General features: G+C 42.7%; 1 protein-coding gene across 2 annotated transcripts in view; it reads left to right on the top strand.

Annotated features, from left to right (window-relative positions):
- Positions 1–1,635: 1,635 nt before the first annotated feature.
- Positions 1,636–7,677, top strand: part of GLI1 (GLI family zinc finger 1) — a 142,006-nt gene continuing 135,964 nt past the window's right edge. For both annotated transcript variants that reach the window (XM_072991180.2, XM_020778584.3), the window contains exon 1: positions 1,636–2,794. The gene's annotated coding sequence lies outside the window, so the exon portion shown is untranslated. The remainder of the gene's footprint in view (positions 2,795–7,677) is intronic.

The raw sequence follows: 7,677 nt of genomic DNA, 5'->3' as shown, positions 1-7,677 counted from the left end.
GTGAAGCTCCACATAACTTTTATCTTGAGCAGTGCAAGTTGAGGAAATGGTCTTTGGAAACTTAAACACCAACACAACACCTTTGGGTAGAAAGGGATTTTTTAAAATGAAGTTTTGTAAAACACTGTTTAGTCAGACACATACCCTGAGGGACAGGAGGGAATTGCCAATCAACCCTTATTTACAGCTTGTTAAGGCAACATATGCTGCGCAGTCCAGGTTTGCAGAAGACATAGCTGCAGCAAAGGTTGCTTTAAGGAGCTGCGAATAATGGCTGATCAGCAATTTCCTCCTCTTTCTCTGATGAGTCCTGTCTAGTCAGCTAAAGCAATTTCAGCCCAGGGAAACTGGAGTTCCCAAATCACACTGGATCAATTCAATTTTTCCCCTGCTGTGTAGGCACATCCTTAGCTAGAGAAACAATGGATAGCAGCTCTTCATGCTTAGAAGAACATGGGGCTTCCCTATGTATATCTATAATTCCTTCACTACCTATAAATGAACTCCAATCAAAACAATAACCATATGATTTCCTCCTTTCTCCTAATATTTACAGAATCATTGCTTCTCAGAACATACGAGCTCTGCACTAGGCTACTGCACTCTGTGATGGAGTACTAAATAGTTTAAACTCCCAGACAAAACTACAGCCTTGAACTGGGCCTGGAAATGGATACAAACCATTTTCCATACACCTGAATCCAATTACAGAAGTTGTAATCTAGCTCCCATATTTTCTAGTATGTAAAACCTTTCCTTAAATTGTCATTAAGGACAACTTGTCGTATTTTATTTATTTTTCTACCATTTATATACTGCCTCATTAGTGCACAGCACTATTCTGGGCGGTGTACATATAAAATAGTAAAATGGCATAAGCCGATCAATTTGAAATCAGGCAGCAGCTAGTTAAAAGAAGCCACCATTGAAACCTGATGGCACAGCATGAGCATAGGTGCAGTGACTTTGCCTGGAGCAACACCCTCATGCAACCCCTTACACGCTGGGCCAAACTGTCACTCTTCAGCACAGGCCATTATCTGGTTCCCTGGGATAATGCTGGATCTAGCAACCAAAGGAGTGCAACCTCATGGAAAATAAGCCAATCACTATATAGGTGTGCAGGAGAACTGCAGCCAGCCCAGTCATTGGACAGCATGAGGCAGTTGCCCCTATTTGCAGATGGGAGAGCTGTGTGCCCTAGAGTTTGTCCTCATCACCCCTAACTAAGCCTATTGCTTTCAGGCACAGTGGAAGATACTGAAGAAAGACTGAACTACCATCTAGCCAGCCTTTGCCTATGAAACACAAAAGGGGCCATCTTGCTTTTTGCAACAGTCTTGGGCCACAGGTTGGGAGCAATTGGGTGTTTTTAATATGTGGCTACTAATTATGAGGGTTATGGTTGTATTTTTCACTGCCAGGGAAGGGGGGGGGAAGGCGCTTGATGGGATTTTCTACTTCAGGTACTGAAAGAAAGAATGAATCTTGGGGCCTCTGCTTGTTAACTTTGGGGTTGGGAAACGTGTCACCCCATCTCAGGTACTTAATATGCTTAGTGCCACCATTAGACACACACACACAACCGCTGCCCTTGGTCTCCTTCTTTTCGGTTATCTATGAAGGGTTGCGGCTTGGAGGCTGTTCCTCCGCCATCGCCGGCCCTTGAAAGTTGGCAGCTCGCGTTTGGGACGGGCTTTGGGAGCAGGGCCGCCCTCTTCGGCGCTCTCTCCCGGCCTCGCGTGCACCCGGGGCGCGCGGGCGCGTTCGTCAGCCCCGGGGGCCAAACTCCACGCCGGGTTTTCCAAGCCGCTTCGAACCCGTAGGCAGCATGCTGTGAGAACTGAGGCTGAGAGGGGCTCCTTCATCTCAAACCTCACACAGGGCTCAGCTTACCCTCCTCCTGCTGCTAAAGATCCCACCTTTAAAAAAAAAAAGAAAGAAAAAGGAAAGGGGGGGGGAGAAAGGACCAACAACTTAAAAAACTTTTCAGAAAAATACCCTCCTTTAATCGATTGAAAGTAACAAGTGGAAGAGGGGGAGAAGGAGAAAAAGTGTGTTTTTTTGGGGGGGGGGAAATAGAGAGAGAGAGAGAGAAAGTCTGAGGGCGAAAAACTCTTTTTTTCGGTCCCATTCCCTCCTGACAAGTCTGCGCGGTCCCGAGCAAAGCCCTCCTTCAAAAGACAGCAGCGCAGACGGAGCGGCTGATTGGCTCCATGTGCAAAAGCTCAAGAAAGCATCGGGAAAGTTTTGAAAGAAAATCAAAACTTCCTGCTTCAAGGTGGTCCGGGGCTTGCAGACGGGAGAATCGCATATTTATAACGCGTGCTGCTGCGTCGATGTGCGTGTGGGCAACCAGGCACCCCGAGTCGCCTCTCTCTCTCTTTTTTTTTATAACAGCTTTTGAGAAAAATATTATCGCCGTTTGGATTTTATTTCGTGGTGTTTGCTTTGCGTTTTGTTGTTTTTTTTAAAGGAGGAGGAAAAAAGGGGGGGAGGAGTGAAATCAAGATGTGGAAAATTTGGGGAATTTGGTGAAAGGCTAGAGCGATCTCTGTTTACTGTTGGTTGTGGGTTTTTTTGGGGGGAACCAGTTTATTTTGGTTTGGTTTTGGGGGGCTGAGGGCTCTCCCCCACCTCTTGGATGTTGCTCTTTGGGAAGAAAAGCTCCAGGAAAGTTGGAATTTCGGCACCAAGACCAGATCATAGGACATCTCCCCTCTCCCGCATTAAGAAGACGAGGATTGTTGACCATCTAATGACTCTTCAGCAATTCCGCCTCAGGCTTTGAAAGGTATGCTTGTTCATTCTGCTTTTGTTTTCAAAGTCCAATGGTTTGGTTTTCTTTTCTTTTTTTCCCCCAAATCGGTCTCTTCCACTTAAAGATGATCGGAGACGCACGTTTGACAACCTGAAACTTTTTTTTGCCTTTCAACTGGTTTTCAACTAGCAAAAGGGGAAGAAGAGAGGTCGTTTTTTCCTATATTTGTTTGACTTGCCCAAAAAAACAAAAAGATTTCGGGGATTGTTTAATCTTTCCTCAAAAGAACTTCAGAAGGCGTGTCTGTAGGGAAGAAACTTGTGCGAACTCACATTCTCCAAAATGCCCTCAAGAGCAATGCAGCAAACTTCCTCACTTGCAGCAACTTTTCCACAGTTTATAAAGTCGTGGAATTGGGAAAATGTTCTCGGGACCAAGGAAAAAAAAAACTCCAAAATTGTCAGGACGCTCTTCTCCCACCTACTGGGCATCTTTCTGTCATATTTTGATCAAACAAACCAAAAAAGAATCTCCTCCATCTAGCTTTTGCCTCCCAAATCCTGGAACTAGTTCAGGTCCAATTAAAAATTGGGGTGGGAGCAGCAATAAAACTCACTGCCAATTGCTTTAGAAAAAAATTGACAGATTGTTAGAGAGAGAAGGCATGAAGCTCAAGTGGAGCCCCTTCCCTGAAGTTTCCATACTGTAATATTACTTGCTTTCCACACCTCAGTGGTTGGCGGAGCTAGCAAAATTAGGCTCTTGGAGAATATGGAGTTGAGGGTGGCATTTCTATTTAATAACATGCTTCTCCATCCCCTTTGCTAAAAAAAAAGGAATAAAAATGGATATTACAGATGTTTGACTTAAATGCTTAACATCTGCTCACAATTCTTCATCGTCATACACAAATCAAAAAAAGACCTCCTTGTATACAACAGTTGCTAATGCCCATGGTTCTAAACAAAAATTTGGAGAAATGGTAGAGTCCACCTATTTTCATGTCCAGACAAAAGGACTGAAAAATCTGCCCTTCAAGCTATTTTCAAGTGATGCTCAAGTCCATCTTTACACATTTTTACATTATTGATTTTAATATGGTACGTTGGCTCTGGTTTTTAAAGCACCTCTTTCTCTTTCAGTCTAGTGTTAACAGCATCAAAAAGAAGTGAAGAGCACTAGAATAAATGGGATTTACCAGTGATATATATATATACACTGCGGATTTAAACTGGTTTTAAACTCCTTTAACTTCCCTACTTCCTGCCAAAGAGCTGAGTTTTGCCCACCAAGCAGTTCTCAAATCCCTTGAGAATGTGCAGTGTTGGGGCACTTTCGAAGCATGTTGTGATGCTTAAACTGGTTTTAACATATGTAGTGTAGATGTGCCTTATCATTGAAAATGTCATTAATGCACTTGTGGAAAGCCTAGGTCATCCCCTAGTTTTCAGAATCTAGACTATTATTCTACCCAGAATAGCTGGATGGAGGAATCCAGCCCCTCTTTTGACCTCTTTCCCCCCCCCCCAAAAAAAAAGTGAAGGGGGAAAGGAGGGGGGGAAAAGAAATCCCGAAGTGTGACTCATCTCTAACATTCAGTGACATGGCAGAGAAAAGAAGAGAAACAAAGCCCTCCATGACAAGCTTGGAAAAATAATTAAGACTCTATTTCCCTTGTTTGCTGAAATCTGCAGCTGGAATGACCTGTGTGGACTTGTTGAACTGCTAAAGGGGATTTGGTTGCTGGGGATGCCTCTTGACTTTGCAGCTCAGTTTAAGAACAATCTGCTGTGGGTGATGGATGAGTGAGGGGGAAGTAAAAGGGATGGGGGGGGCGAGGTCCTCTCTGAACAGTTGAAAAAGGATTGTGGAATTTGCTTTTCTGCGGGGAAAAATCCACACTCTACGCACTCAGAGGTTTTGTAACAGAGTTTGCTGGCTTCGAGGTTTGGACACACAAGGAGAGAAAGCTGAGATCAGAGCGAATTTGCTGCTTGCAAATTGTTTGGTGAAGGCTGTGGGCGAACATCTGGCTGAGGAGGAGGAGGTCTTAGATGTTGATGTTTCATGCTCCTAGGATCTAATTGTACTCCAAAGGCGGATCTCTGCTTCAAATGGCAGTGGTATGGCTAAGCGAGCAACCCACAGTCCAGGTCTGATGGTGTCAGTGAGCTGGTTTTAATCCCATTTTAATGGTTTTATCCAATTTTAATCAAAGCAATATAAGGAGGTGAGGAGGTTCACTTCTTGTTCCACGTGTGTAGGAAAGAATACTGAGCATTTTGTATGCATTTTGTATATTCTTCTAGGCAGCTTCTGGAAGGTTCTGCCATTCTGCTTCTTCAGATAGATCTTTCAGAAACCTCCCCTCCCCTCCATGATATCTTCTTGTCATCTAAATGGTACAGATTTTTACTATTGAAGTTATATTATTTTTGTTTCTCTGAATACAGTCAGGAGAATGGATTTTTTGCTTATAGAGTTGTCCGTCCCTGAGGTGGAAAAAAAAAGTCCATATTATTATTGAACAACTCAGGTGGCCACTCATGGCAAGAGTTTATTTAAATCAAAAAGTTGATATTTGTGGACAGTACCTGCAGCTTACTAGATGGAGAACTCCTCTGCTCTTCCTCTCTTCAGAGATTTGTTTTGGAGAAGTTGGGAATACACTGGGCAAATATCACTACACCTGGACAATTATGACAGATGCTAGTGAGATGTAGAGACAAATAGGACTTCTGCTTTTTCACTTGTGAATATCATCACTGTTGCATGTTATTTTTTATTATTCAGGAAAAGAACTGGGTTGGCTTCTGAGAACTGAATAAATCTAATATGCTGTACATTTTGGCCTCTTTTTCTGCTTCTGCTTGGCCTGTTTACTGAAGTCCATCTGATCACATTATAGGGCGGATGGATCTGTCAAAACTGTGGGGGAGGCCACATCTTAACTGCTAAAATAGAATGTCATTAGCTCTGTTCCTACTATCCAAATTAAAGAACTTCTGGCCATACACCCACTTACTCATAACTGGGGGAGAAATATTTTGAGTGCACAGATATTACCTTTATTTTGTTGCATGTTTAGCATATGAACGAGCTAGCATCAATGCAATTTATGAAAGAGGTAGCGTAAGATGGCCAAACCTAGGCCACACAGAGGTTTGTAAAATTCTGATTGTTAGCACTGAATTCTGAGGTTGCCACTACCACCACATGTCCTGCCTCTCCTTTTATTTTATTTTATTTATTTATTTTATCTCTTTCACTGTTCAAATTAATAAAAGAGTAAATAGTGGATAGTAAAAGATATGGCCACAACCTGGATTTTGTTTTTGTTTGATAAAGTTTCATCATTTACACTCTTTATTTGTATCAGAGCACTGTACAATTTAAAATTAAAGATATACAGTATATAAAAAATAGGTAGAATTAAAATAGAACTGCTGGGTAGCTCAGTGGTTTAGGCAGCTGGCTATGAAACCAGAGGTTAGGAGTTTCATTCCGCACTGTACCTCCTTGACAAGGGCTGGACTAAGATGATACCAAGATGCTAAAAACAAAAATGTTGAGATAATTAGATGATTTTTGACCAGTTGTGGATTGTTTCAGTAGCATTCTCTCAGCCATTTGCTAGATCTTTTGTACACATTATGGGGCATAAATGGCTTGTACACAATGCAAATTGTTTGAATTTCTCCACAGTCACAGAAAATTTGCCCTGTATCCAAGTAGGGCGATTTTAATTGATTAGTCTTTGATCTTTGCTTCAAAGTCTATTAAGTGACTTCCAGATGGTCCAGTAAAAGTCTTGTCCTAGTGAAGGACACTCTTCAGTATTCATCCATTTGGCAAAGTGTGTTGTTTTTATTCTCCATAGGTTTAGCCTAGCCTCTTCTGGTTTAATATTTAGAACTTGAGATATGTGCAGAATACGTTTTCTTGATTTTAGCTATTGTCTGTGGCAGTGGCAGTGAACCTTTTTGGGCTCGCGAGCCCAAACTGGAAAAACAAACAAACAAACAAAAAACACCCTAGCGGGTGGTGTGCTGTGACAGCAGCAGAACTGGAAGTGGTGGCAGAAGGGGGAATCCTGGGCACAGAGGTGCCTCGAGACCCCACTCCATATCTACTGCTAGTGCCAGCTGCTCCGGATCTGCCTGTCGAAGTGCCAGCACCGTGGCTGCAGCTGCATTCTCAGGTTTGGCTGTGCCGGGGGGGGGGAGGCGGGAGTAGTGATTTGATGACTTATGGCTCGCATGCCCACAGAATGGGCTCTGCATGCCAGCTGTGGCATGTGTCTCATAGGTTTGCCATCGCTGGTCTAGGGGCTTGGTGCCCATGAAGTGGGTAGGATTGGTCCTGGATTACTTTATTTCATTCATTTGCTAACACCTCTTGATATACTTCTGGAGGGGCAATGCCAGTCAAATAATGGACCTTTTCAATGGGGGTAGGTTTCAGGCAGCCAATAATAATTTTGCATGGTTCATGAACTATACTTGCTTGGCATGATTTATACAATACAGCACTAACATATTCTGTTGTGGAGTAACATAAGGACAATGTTGATGTTCTTATTGTTTGTGGTTATACATCCCAGTCTGACCTAGCCAGTTTCCTAACTTTGTTATTTTTTCCAGCAACTTTCTGTTTGGTGTTTATACAATGTTTTTTGTAAATCAGGTTTTGATCAAGTGATGCCCAAATATTTTCAGGTAGAGCAATATTCCAAAATCTTGGCTTCTCGGCTAACTTGGAACTTCTTCTCTGCTTCTTTGTTTGGTAAGTGGAAGGCACAAACCTGTTTTTTTAAAGGGTTTGGTTTCAGTTGGTTGCTTTTATAATATAAGGAAAGATCTTCTAATGCAGAGGTTAGCTTGTGCTTGAGGGACTCAAAGGTTTCCTCCTGGACT

This window comes from Pogona vitticeps, chromosome 2, assembly GCF_051106095.1.
Source record: "Pogona vitticeps strain Pit_001003342236 chromosome 2, PviZW2.1, whole genome shotgun sequence".
Taxonomy (NCBI): Eukaryota; Metazoa; Chordata; class Lepidosauria; order Squamata; family Agamidae; genus Pogona; species Pogona vitticeps.
The sequence above is the reverse complement of the archived record's forward strand: the minus strand, read 5'-3'. Positions and strand labels throughout refer to the sequence as shown.